The following is a 12,849-nucleotide window of genomic DNA, read 5'->3' as shown; positions in this document are numbered from 1 at the left end:
TGGCCTTTCTTCAAAACATTCTGATTTTGATCGTGTACGCTTTTCTGCCTATTGAGTTTTGAAATTCGTTTGCTTGTTTTATTTATTTTTTAAAATTGCAAGACATTTTTTCTAATTAAATCTTTATTCAACCTTTTATAAATTTAAAAAAACATAAACAAATACATTCCATTCAACTACAATTGTAACAACACACACATTATTAAAAACAAAATAACTAATTACTACCAACCTACACTACTACTATTTACTGCACTTACTGTACTTATTAATTTATTACTTAGTTAACTAATTGTGTTTGGAAAAGTGTACTCTAAGATAGAGTAAATGTTGCGACGTGCCAATTTAGAATAGAATAGAAATCCTTTATTATAAAAGGACGCCACACACAAAGACAAGACAATAACATCACTTAAAAATATTCACAAAACAATAAGGTACAAAAAGCATATAGGATGTTCATTAGAGTGATCATAAGGTGGTGGACGTCCTGAGACAATAGAAGTACGGTCACGAACGTTAACGTGTACACCATGTCACATTACCTTTTTTGACAAATTGTTCCGTAAGTCATACTAAATGTCAAACGTGTAAAAGCGCCAGGGTTCTAAAGTGAGGGACTATCAGCATAATGCAGATGCAGGAACCATGCGATGTGTTGACACTACTGAAAACTAGTTGACTTCTAGTGCTTCTAACACACCCCGGACACTTCATACAAAACACCTCGTTTTACACAGACATTGACGTTATCGTACAGGCGCATATGCGTGTGTGACGTCTGACGTCCATACGATAAATCGTATGTACCCCATTGCCTCTCGGTTTTACTTTAGTCTTTTAAGACTAAAGTAAAACCGAGAGGCAATGGGGTAAACCTAACTCAGCCGCTACTGGTGGGGAGTGGAGAGTTGCCATTTTCCTTGCAACTTCTTTTCCCCGGCTATACAGGTTGTGAGAAGCTGCAGTAGATTTAGGCGGATGAGACTTTTGTTATGTAGAAATTGACGATTCAAAGTGTAACTATGTTACCTATGGAATAAAAATATTTTTTAATTTGAATTCTATACGTAGTATTATTCTATGCTTCTAGCCCACACGTTATAGTTACTCATAGTTAAACGCACCATAGGCTCAATAGCTGATTGGTTGATCAAAATAGCTCTATCTATACCTATAAGTTCTTTAACGGCCTCCGTGGTCCAGTGGTTGAGCGTTGGGCTCACGATCCGGAGGTCCTGGGTTCGATTCCCGGTGGGGACATATCACAAAAATTACTTTGTGGTCCCTAGTTTGGTTAGGACATTACAGGCTGATCACCTGATTGTCTGAAAGTAAGACGATCCGTGCTTCGGAAGGCACGTTAAGCCGTTGGTCCCGGTTACTACTTACTGATGTAAGTACGTAGTCGTTAAGTGAGTCATGTCAGGGGCCTTTGGCGGCTCAATAGTAACCCTGACACCACACACGATAGAAGAAGAAGAAGTTCTTTATGCAGTGAAACGGGTGCTGTACTTGTTTGCGACCGGAAGTTTACCCACAGGGTATGGGTAGTGCTACTCATAACAATTATCCCTCGGGTAACAATCGTTGGTCCCATAGCCGTTCACTCTAAAATAGTATAATCTAATGCTTTTACCAAGTTAAGTGAGCTTTCGTACGACCCGATTGAGGTCAAACACAAAATAAGGATGGACTTACCAGGTTACGTTCCTTAAAAATAATATCGATAGCGCTGATCAGATTTTAACGTGAAAATTACCTATTTTCTCATTGCTCGAGGTACATAATTATTTATGTACTTATAAAAATTTTTTTTTTTTTTTTTTTTTTTTTTTTTTTTTTTTTTTTTTTTTTTTTTTTTTTTTTTTTTTGTGGGTAGGCGTACTTGCTACACCAAAATCTAAGCTCCCATAAATATTTATCAATTTAAAATAGTTTTATCAATTATTTAATTTTTTAATGAACATATTTTAAGTTAGTACCCTGTCCTTATACTGGGAATCACTTTTCCTTTCCTTAAAATCTATTATATATGCCAGAGATGGACATCTACTCAAAGTTATCAAGAAACATGGAAGAGCTGAGTGACCTCTTTATCAAGCAAATGGGCAGTTATGATGACAAGTTGCAGCAGGCTTCATCCTCCCCGGATACGCCTCGGGATATTGCCGCACTATCAAGTGAGTTCACTGAATTCAAAACACTCATGTGGAAGTCATTCGGCATGCTGAAGTCTCAAGTGGAGTTATTGGCTGTGGGGCTTGATCGTCATGAGATGTTCGCTCGCAGGAAGGTGCTTCTATTCCATGGAGTCACGGATTCAGATGGAGAGGATCCTACAGAGGTGGTAAACAAAATATTAACCAAACAATTACAGTTGGTACCGGAGTGCACCAAGGATATAGCAGTCTGTCATCGCCTGGGTGGTTCTAAGGGTGGAGCGACTGCTCGGCCTCTCCTGGTACGCTTTTCCAGCTATCATACGCGGAGTGAAGTTTGGAAGAACAAGACGTCATTGAAGGGCTCAGGTATCACCATCTCTGAATTCCTCACTAAAGCCAGACATGACGTATTTATGGCAACTAGGCGGCACTTCGGCGTCACCAACTGCTGGACCACTGATGGGAAGATCATCCTGTTGCTTCCAGATAAAACACGTCGTAGACTGGAGTGTATGTCGGAATTAACTGCCCTTGTTAACGAGTTTCCTGTAAATTGTTCGCCGAAACTGTTGTTGCCTGAGTTGTCGACTAAGCAATCCACTAAACCACTGAAAAGGAAGGCAGTTGGGCAAAGTAACTCCAAGATTCTCCGAGCTACAACAGCGAGGGTTCAAAGACCATCTGTGAGGTGAAGTTTTTAGTGTGTTCAAAGTCCCCATTGTAAGTTCACTTCACTTAGCCGGGTTTTCTATCTTTGCTGTTTATGTTTTATTTAAGGTAGTTTGCACAACTTTCATAATTTATTTAGTTTTTGAGTAACTAGAGGTACAATTTTTCGTAATCTTTTCTTTTCTCATGTTTTTGTCCTGTCATCGTCTGTTCTGTCAATGTCAAACTTGTAAACTGCGTTTTGTTTGTCCTACTATTTTATATAAATGTCAGAATCCATCGCCCCTTAGACATCTATGCGTTTTGTTTTTGCTTGACACTGTATTTCTTATTTTTTATTTTTTTTTCTTTGTTTGTTTTACTTGCCTTGGGTATTGGGTGGAATGGCTTTTATTATAATATAAGAATTTTAAGAGATTTCATGCCCTGGTATACTGACAGAGTGAACTGAAGGAGTTAGAATATTTTTATATATATTTTTGTTTTAATTTTTTTTTTTTTATTTTTTATTATTATTAATATTTTTGTTAGTTTCATTATTTTCTTTTATAATTATATTTATACATAGTTTATGGATATATTAGCATGCAACTTAAATGATAGCTTTTTTACATGTTCATCTACTGATGATAATTATTGCAGTGCAAATAGCAGCGACTCCATTGATGATCGACCTACTTTGGGCGAACAATTGTCATCAGCCTTTTGTAATTATGAATCGAATTTGAATATTGTTCATATTAATGCGCAAAGCATCATAAGCCATTATGCTGACCTTCTTTCTTCCTTCTCAGGTCAACATATTGATGCTATCATGGTTTCTGAGTCATTTCTTAAACCCTCACTCCCTTCTACTATTTGTAGTCTTCCGTCGTATCAATTAATTAGAAATGACAGAATTGGTAAGGGGTGCGGCGGTGTAGCCATATACCTTCGTGCTGATATCCCTTTTAAAATTATTAGTAAATCTCCAAATGAGTACAGTGCGGCGGCTGAGTATCTTTTTGTGGAGGTAATTGTACGCCACACAAAAATACTCCTCGGAGTGTTTTACAGCCCGTCGTGCAGAATTGATTATTTTCACTCATTTGAACTGTTGCTGAGCGGAATGTGTCCGGATTATGATCATACTCTACTTCTTGGTGATTTCAACACATGCCTCCATAAAGAGGACTCTCGGGCAGATGCGCTAAAAGGCATAATCACCTCTCTTGGTCTCAATATACTACCTCTTTCCCCTACCCATCATGCTCCAGGGTGCACACCCTCACTTTTGGACCTTATGATAGTCTCCGATATCTCTAACGTTGCTTCATTTGGACAATTTGATGCCCCATTCTCCTATCATGATCTTGTTTTTCTCTCTTATAAACTTCGTCTCCCTAAGTCGAAGGTCAAATATCTCTTCTTGCGTAGTTTTAAGGGTGTTGACTCTGAGGCGCTGCGGCAGGATGCGGCGGGCACGGACTGGTCTCCGGTGTTTCTCAGTGCCAGTATTGATGAGAAGGTTAATATTTTTAATTCTATTTTATGTGGGATCTATGATGTCCATGCGCCTGTTAAACGTGTCAAAGTTAAACATCTGCCTGCACCGTGGTTGACTCAGGAGATACGTGATGTTATGGTTCAGCGTGATAAGGCGAGACTCAGGTACAAAAGATGTCCTAACCACCGTAACTATGATGTTTTTCGTAAGCTGCGGAATCGATGCAACAGGATGTGTAGAGATGCTAAAAGACGTCACATACACTCTACTATTCAGGACTCCAATCCTGCTCAGGTTTGGAAGTTCCTCCGATCGCTGGGTGTTGGAAAACCTACTGAGTCTGTCCCTGGTAATGTCGACTTAAATGCCTTAAATAACCATTTTTCCTGTCCCCCGGTTAACTTGGAGGACAATATTAGACTGACCACGCTTCAGCAACTACGAAATGCTCCTAAACCTAAATGCGATCCCTTCAGTTTCAGTTCTGTTGCACTGAGTGATGTTAAGAAGACGCTCCTTTCTATCACTTCCAGTGCCGTGGGCGATGATAAAATATGTTTGCAGATGATACGTCTGATTATAGACGAAGTGCTGCCTGTCATCACTCATCTGCTGGAGCATTCTTTGACTTCGTGCTCGTTTCCTACGGCGTGGAAAAAAGCCCTTCTTATTCCACTTCCTAAAACCTCTAATCCTTTGTCGTTTTCCCAATTTCGTCCTATTTCCATTTTACCCGTCCTATCCAAAGCCTTAGAGAGCATAGTTCATGGTCAACTTAGCTCATATCTGGTCAAAAACAACCTGCTTAACCCCTTTCAGTCTGGTTTTCGTCCTGGCCACAGTACAGTTACGGCACTGGTTAAAGTTACAGATGACATCCGACATGCTATGGAGCAGAGGCAGCTCACTCTGTTAACCCTTCTTGACTTTAGCAGTGCCTTCAACTCAGTTGACTTTGATGTGCTTCTAGGTATCCTCCAGTCTCTTAACATATCTCCTCTGGTAATAGAATGGTTTGATTCTTATTTGAGAGGTCGCTGGCAGTGCGTTTGCATCGATGGCATAATGTCTGACTGGTGTAAGCTATCTGCTGGAGTTCCTCAAGGTGGCGTGCTATCTCCCTTACTTTTTTCCATTTTCATAAACTCAATCACTAAGGTCATATCATCTCACTACCATCTATATGCTGATGATCTGCAGCTTTACTCTCATTTTATGGTTGACGAAGTTGCTACCGCTGTTGCTGCCATGAATGATGACCTGTGCTGTATTGGCAAGTGGGCTGAATCTTTTGGACTGATTGTTAATCCGACTAAATCACAGGTCATTATTATTGGTAGTAGACAGATGTACAAGCGTCTTCGCAATTTGGATCTACCACCTGTTATATTTAATGGTACACCACTACAATACACTGAGACTGTCAAAAATCTCGGCCTGCTGCTGGATTGTAATTTGTCGTGGACCTCCCACATCAATCAAGTCAGCAGAAAAATGCATGGCGCATTCCACTCGTTGAAGTGTCTTCAGAGTTATCTTCCCCTTAAAACTAAAATATCTCTTGCTCAAACCCTCTTGCTTCCTATCGTTGACTACGCAGACTCCTGTTTCCTTGATGCTACTGAAGAGCTTGTCAATAAGCTTGAAAGACTTCAGAATCTGTGCATTCGTTTCATCTTTGGTCTCCGCAAGTATGATCATGTCTCGGAACACAGAAAACTGTTGAAATGGCTCCCGATCAGGTATCGACGGCGATATCATATCCTTGTTCTCTTGTTTAATATTTTAAATAATCCCTTGACGCCTCAATACATGCGGGAGCGTTTCACATATTTCTCAGCATCTGGTCGTACTCACCGTCCCTTTTACAACTTGCAGCTAAAAACTCCCACCTATACTACACAAATGTACGGTGACTCATTCACCGTGCAGGCTGTCAGGTTGTGGAATGCATTGCCAAAGGGCATTCGAGAATGTGTCACTGTAGGTAGTTTCAAAAAAAGTTTAAAGAACCATTATTTAAGTTTGATCTGAGTTGCATTAGTTGTATATATATATATATATATATATATATATACAGGGTGTAACGGAAGGGGGGTATCAAGCCGAAAGGGGACAAAACTATACCTTATGTAGGTCTTCTCTGCAAAATTTCAGTTAAAAAAAAACACTTTTGATATTTTTTTCAATTTCAGTTAAAAAAAATATTTTAATATTTCCAGCATGTAAAAAACGCGGCACAGCACTATTGAGGTCACTGTTCTTAATCCACTCAAATACACTCAAAACTTGCATTGGCACTACACAATCTCCTAGCGCGTCCTGGTCGCCTGGTACTCGTGGCGCTCGCACGGCCGCGATAGGTACGAAATTCGAGCGGGCGCGCGGCGGCTTTGGCGGCATCGTCAAAAGGAGTCGGCGGCCGATTGAAACAATCCGAGCCGGCGGCGCGTCGGCGACTGTAACAAACAATAATGACACTAAAGCATCTAATAATTGGAGTCATTTTGCTTTGACAACTATTCTCACATAATTTTATTAAAATTGAAAATTACCTACTTGTTTAGGTAGGGTATTTAATTTAATAGTAAATAGGTAACAAAAGTGTGAATGTGTGGGTAAGTAGGTAGGTAGGTAATTAATAATTAGACTTACGTTTTACAAGAAAGGTTCGAAATGTCGTCCTCCCCGTTCGATGCACAGACCTGCTCGCCTGTAGGTAGATGCCCTGGTATTGCGCAGCATCTCCGGCGTCACCGTTCGGAATGCTTCAATGATGCGCTGCTGCATCTGCTCCCTTGAGGTGCACTCGACGGCATAGACGATGCTCTTTATGTACCCCCATAAAAAAAAGTCTAAGGGTGTGAGGTCTGGAGATCGCGGAGGCCACGCAACACGGCCTCCTCGCCCTATCCATAGGGGGAAGCGAGCGTCAATGTGTCTTCGGACGTCAATGGCAAAGTGTGCCGGAGCTCCGTCGTGCTGGAAGACCAGTTCGTTGCCCATGACAATGTTGACATAGGTGGTCAATGGCATCGTAGCTTGTAGGAGCTCGTCCAGATCGTTCTCCAGAAACGTCAGATAATTGACGCCGTTCAGGTGTTGATCCAGAAAGTGTGGACCCATAAGCACATCTCCAACAATACCAGCCCAAACATTTATCCTCCATTGGTGTTGGAACGACGACTGGGAGGACAGGTGGGGGTTGGTGTGCGACCAGTAATGTTCATTATGAACATTACTAATCCCCCCTCTTACAAATGATGCTTCATCTGTCCACAACACTTTCGAAGAAAAGTCTGGTGAGCTTTCCACTTGAGCTCGGTACCATTCGCAGAATGCCACACGAGGTAAATAGTCAGCAGGAATTAGCTCCTGCGTACGTTGTATGTGATAAGGATGCTGGCGATCTAGGTTCATCACTCGCCACACTTGCATATGGTTCGCAGCCCCTAATGCCAGGGCAGCGTGACGCGTGCTAGTCCTTGGGTTGGCTGCAAAATGGTCCAGTACGGCTTCTTCAAACTCCGGATCACGGGTCGCCGAGCGGCCAGTGTCTGATGACGCGTGGAAGGAGCCCGTTAAATGCAGGCGGTTAACCATTCGCCTGAAGCAGCGCAATGAAGGCAGTTGCCTGGCTTCATCAGCTGGTCTACCTTCTATGAATCGCTGACGATACAAGTCCCGTGCTTCACTCAAGTTGCCATCGCTGGCACCCACACACATCATCATTTCGTAATAAACTCCATTACTCAAAGACATCTCGAACTATCACTGATCACAGTTATCAAAACAAATCAAAATTTCGAACTTCACTCCGCAGATAGTAAACAAGCACTGGCAAATAATTTGACAGTTTACTTTCGTGTGCATGTTTCTATCTCTTTCGAATCCTAGTATCCTGGTACTTAAGGGTATGTTATTTCTTTGTGCGCAATAAAATATTTTTATGGTACCTATTGTTTGAATGAATGAATGTTTTGTATTTTATGAAAGTAGGTACTTATTTTAAGATTACTTTGAACCTAGAAAAGTAAAAAAGTAGTTTATCTAATAAGAATCACCCGCGCTCACTCTCTGGCACTAACACAGAATTGCCACGTTTCTTCGCAAATATCCCGCGCAATAGCAGAAGGCGATATTAATCTGTCGATAATAAGACATACTATCACTTGTACCTGCCCTTATCCCTAATGGGGTGGGCAGAGTCACAAGAACATCCCATTAGCGGTACGAGCATGATAATTATTTATGTACCTATGTTATGATTACTTGTGGCTCTGTCTGCCCCATAAGAGATAAAGGCGTGATATGTATGGACGTGACGTATGTTCGGTACGGGCATGTAGCGATACATACGAGCGTGTATTGGTAAGTGAAATTCCGCAGTCTCTGCCTACTCCAATGGGAAAAAGGCGTGATGTTATTGTTCACTGTTGGACAATACGACTACAATTTAGAAAGGAAAAAAAATACTTACAAAAAAAAATATTTTTTATCATGGTTAATGATAACTTTCCCTTAACAGCACCGCCATTTTGAATTTTGGGTGCACTAGTGTTTGCCGATCAATGAATGACTATCGATAAAATCTATCCCGACCGAGAGTCGATCGATAGCAAGTCGACTATCGGTCAAAAAGTTAACAGAAACATTATCGATTAAGTGCAATACAATCGATATTATCGTTGCGGATTAATAACAAACTATCGATAATTTTGCCCTCAGTCAATAGTATTGCTACACTCCGATAGTATGGCTATTTTGAGTGGGTTGATTGTCTAAACTGAATTTCAATCACTCAAAAGTTCATAAATTTAGATTTTTTGAAAAGTTACATTTTTTATTTCTACCAATCAAAATCGTAGTTGAAAATGATTGTGATCGATAATCGATACTGAACTATCGATAGTTTGAAACACTAGCGTGCCTTTTTCTATTCGCGAGCCCTGGCCTCCTGGTACAGGGTATAAATCCCATTAACTGTCCCAATGCAATTTGCAATTCCGTGCTTCGGAAGGCACGGTTGGTCCCGGTGACGTTATGTGTTTTTAATTCCTTGTACGCAATAAAGTATTATTGTATTGTACGAAAGTACTTATTTTAAGATTACTTTTACCATGTCATAGTAAAAGTAGTTATGTTAGGTAGGTACTTTACTTGAGAAATTAATTTTGTCTTTACTATGTTGTAAACGTAACATTAATGTCTCGTTAATAAGATACACAATCACTTGCAGCTGCTCGTATCCCTAATGGGGTGGGCAGAGCCATAAGTAATCAGAACATACTAACATAATATCACGCCCGTATCACTAAGGGGTAGGCAGTCACAACGGTACTTGAGAAATTTATTTTGCTTTTACTATGTTATAAATCCCCAAGGAATTCTAACAAGCCTCTGACGTTGCCGGCCGCCTTAGGGAGGCACCCCGTCTGGCCAAGGTGCCGGACCCGGTAGTTGGCGGCTCCTTCACACTCCAGTAGCACATGGGCCGCTGTCTCGTCCATGCAGGTTCTGCACAGGGGCTTGTCGGTGACACCTAGTGTAAACAGATGTTTGTTGATATCACCGTGACCACACAGCTACACCTGCTACCTGCAGCTGTTACCTGTATTAGTGGAGACCTCTTCACATTTAGAATTCTTTTGGAGAGACAACTATTGATGTTGGGTAGTGCCATCTTAGCCTGCCTTCATTTATTTACGGTGGTTCATAGTCTGGTGTGTTTGTTCATTCCCAAATACCCTAATACCGAACTAGCTTTATTTGCGGATGATACAGCCATCTATTCTTCGTGCCGTGGTCGAGTTATGATGACCGGAATTCTCCAACGCGCCAATGCCTTGGGCAAGTAGTTTCGCAAATGGAGAATCAAGGTAAACCCGGAGAAAAGTGCAGCGGTGTACTTTTCAAAGGGCTATTATAATACGTCACGGTCACGCTGTCAACTTAAGTCATCAAGATGTCTGGCAAGCCGATCCCTTGGGAGGAGCAAGTCAAATATCTCGGCGTAGTCTTAGATAGACGTCTTACTTTCAAGGTTTGTAATGGGCCGTGTTCATTGTCTCCTTAACAAGCGTAGTAAATTATCCCTTAGGAATCTACACGACTTGCATCCGTCCGATCATGACCTATGCAGGGGTAGTTTTCGCTCACGCGAGTCTCTCTCAAATCCACTGTCTACAGGAAATACAAAATCGTTCGTGGTTCCTTCGCAATGAAAATCTGCACATTGACCTAAGTCTGTCATTGCCCAATGGCTCAAATTAGTTTTTTCGATTCTGCTCCGCACCAACCAAATCCCCTGGTAGTTGCGGCTTCCAAATACATCCCGCTTAGGAACGGTACTGAATAGCATCGGCGTTCGAAGTATGTAATACGATCCCGACGACCCGATTACTCTAGCCATAGAATCAGCCAATCAGCTCGCGACAACAAACATTTCAGAACCCCGATACCGACACCGCCGGCGTGGTCGACGACTTGCCTCAATCAGCGCTTATCGCTATCGACTTACTAGGGTCGTTTAATTCTTTCAAATATTTTTCCTCTCAGACGACGCCCTGAGCCGAGGTTCGCGCCCAACTGGGCACCCTCAGGCCTGTTGTCTTAAACGTTGTACCGGGTGAGAGCCTTCAGCGCTCCCCATTTGTCCGGCCAAGTAGTTAATGTCATTTGCGGCAAATCTTCGATAAGTCACGTCAAAAAAAGGTGTGTTTGTTGGCTGCTCTCGTTCGTAGCAGCGAGCGGACCTGTCCGAATGAGATCGGCAATATCGGTTCCGGACCGATGGCTGTTACCTCCCGTTCCCCTTCTGGCCAACTCGTCCGCCGCGTCGTTACCTCTTGAATCGCTGTGTCCTTTGATCCATTGTAAAGTGAGGTGTTAGTACTTGCACACCTTAGTCAGTGATTGGTGGTAACTGTGTATGAGTAGTAGTAGTTGTTTAGGGCCTGCAAAACTCTGAAAGTATTCTAATGAAACTGTCCCGTACCTAGCTAGCCATGAACGCATTCGCCGCTAGCGTGATGCCCATTTGACCTGGATGACGGTGTTAAGGGAGCCTGATATTACGTAATCATAAAATAAAGCATACTACACAAGGAGACGAGATGCATTGTAAAGTACATTTCTTTATCAACTATTAATGTAGGTAATCGACTACATTTTTGGACAAAACTTGTACAACAAAGTGACTCTGCCCACCTCAGTAGCGCAGTAAGTGTGATATTAGATATGTGTAATTACTTGTAGCTCTGTCTGGTCCATTAGGGATAAAGCCGTGATTTATGTATGTTCACATCTTGTTCTATCCTATTGGTTGTGAGGTGGATAACCAACCTCGTCAATCCTGGTGCGAGGGTTATTATTGAGCCGCCAAATGCCCCTGACATGGCTCATGTAACGACTACTTATTACATCAGTAAGCAGTAACCGGGACCAAAGCCCATTGTTTTTTTAACTATTGTGTCTGGAAATCTTGGCCTCACAAGGATGAAACAAAACAATTTAAAAAATATTGATTAATATGGCCATCACTGGCACGTTTACCCTTTACTAGGGCAGGCATAAATAAAAGAGGTGGTAGCTGTTCACTCAAAAGTTAAATACCTTGAACAGCTGATTGCTACGTAGTGTTGTGCAAATTTGAATTTATTACATGAAGACCTGGAATTCAATTGCTCATAACTAATGCAAATATGAATTTAGGCGGCCAATACTCTCGCATGTGATTTGTAGATAGTGACAGAGTAGGCACACTTCGGGTTGATACCCCCGTTCCGTTACACCCTGTATATTATAGGCATATATATTGATTGCTGTAGTATTTTTATATAATATGTAAGTCTACTTAAATTTATTGTTTATATTTTTATTGTTATTATTATTATTATTTTGTCTTTATATTAGTAGGTATAATTGTTCTTGTAATTTCATAAGATTTGTACGCGTATGTAGGTATGTCTATCTGTAGTATTATACACTGCATGTATCCTTATCATAGTAGGTCTGCTGGAAGAAATCTCTTTTTTAGAGATAAGCTTACCTGTACTGTCTGATTTCTTTGTGTGTTTCTTTCTGTGTTCTATTGTGTACAAATAAATAAATAAATAAAAAAAATATTTGTTCGTTGATATTTGGATCAGATACGTACCTATAGAACTATGTCGATACCTATATTGCTTCACTTTATTTTGATCAGACTAATAGTAGATTTCATAATAGTAGGTGGAAGATGTGTTGTGCCAGGGTGTAACAATACAATACAATACAAATACACTTTATTGCACCAAAATAAAAAGAAATAATAACAACAACAACAAAGAACAACAAAGGGTAACAACAAAGGTCGTCATTTATACCCAAAAACAAAGATAAAAGTTGCTTATGTCTGTTATTCATGAAATTAAAAGGTTAATCATAGGCAAATCTATACAGCACCATCTATTTTTTTACTATTACATACACATAATGATGCTTACGGTTATATTCCTATTGTCCGGCCAAATAGTTAATGCCATCGGA

This window comes from Pectinophora gossypiella, chromosome 7 (genome assembly GCF_024362695.1).
Source record: "Pectinophora gossypiella chromosome 7, ilPecGoss1.1, whole genome shotgun sequence".
NCBI classification, from domain to species: domain Eukaryota; kingdom Metazoa; phylum Arthropoda; class Insecta; order Lepidoptera; family Gelechiidae; genus Pectinophora; species Pectinophora gossypiella.
This window is presented reverse-complemented; position numbering follows the sequence as displayed.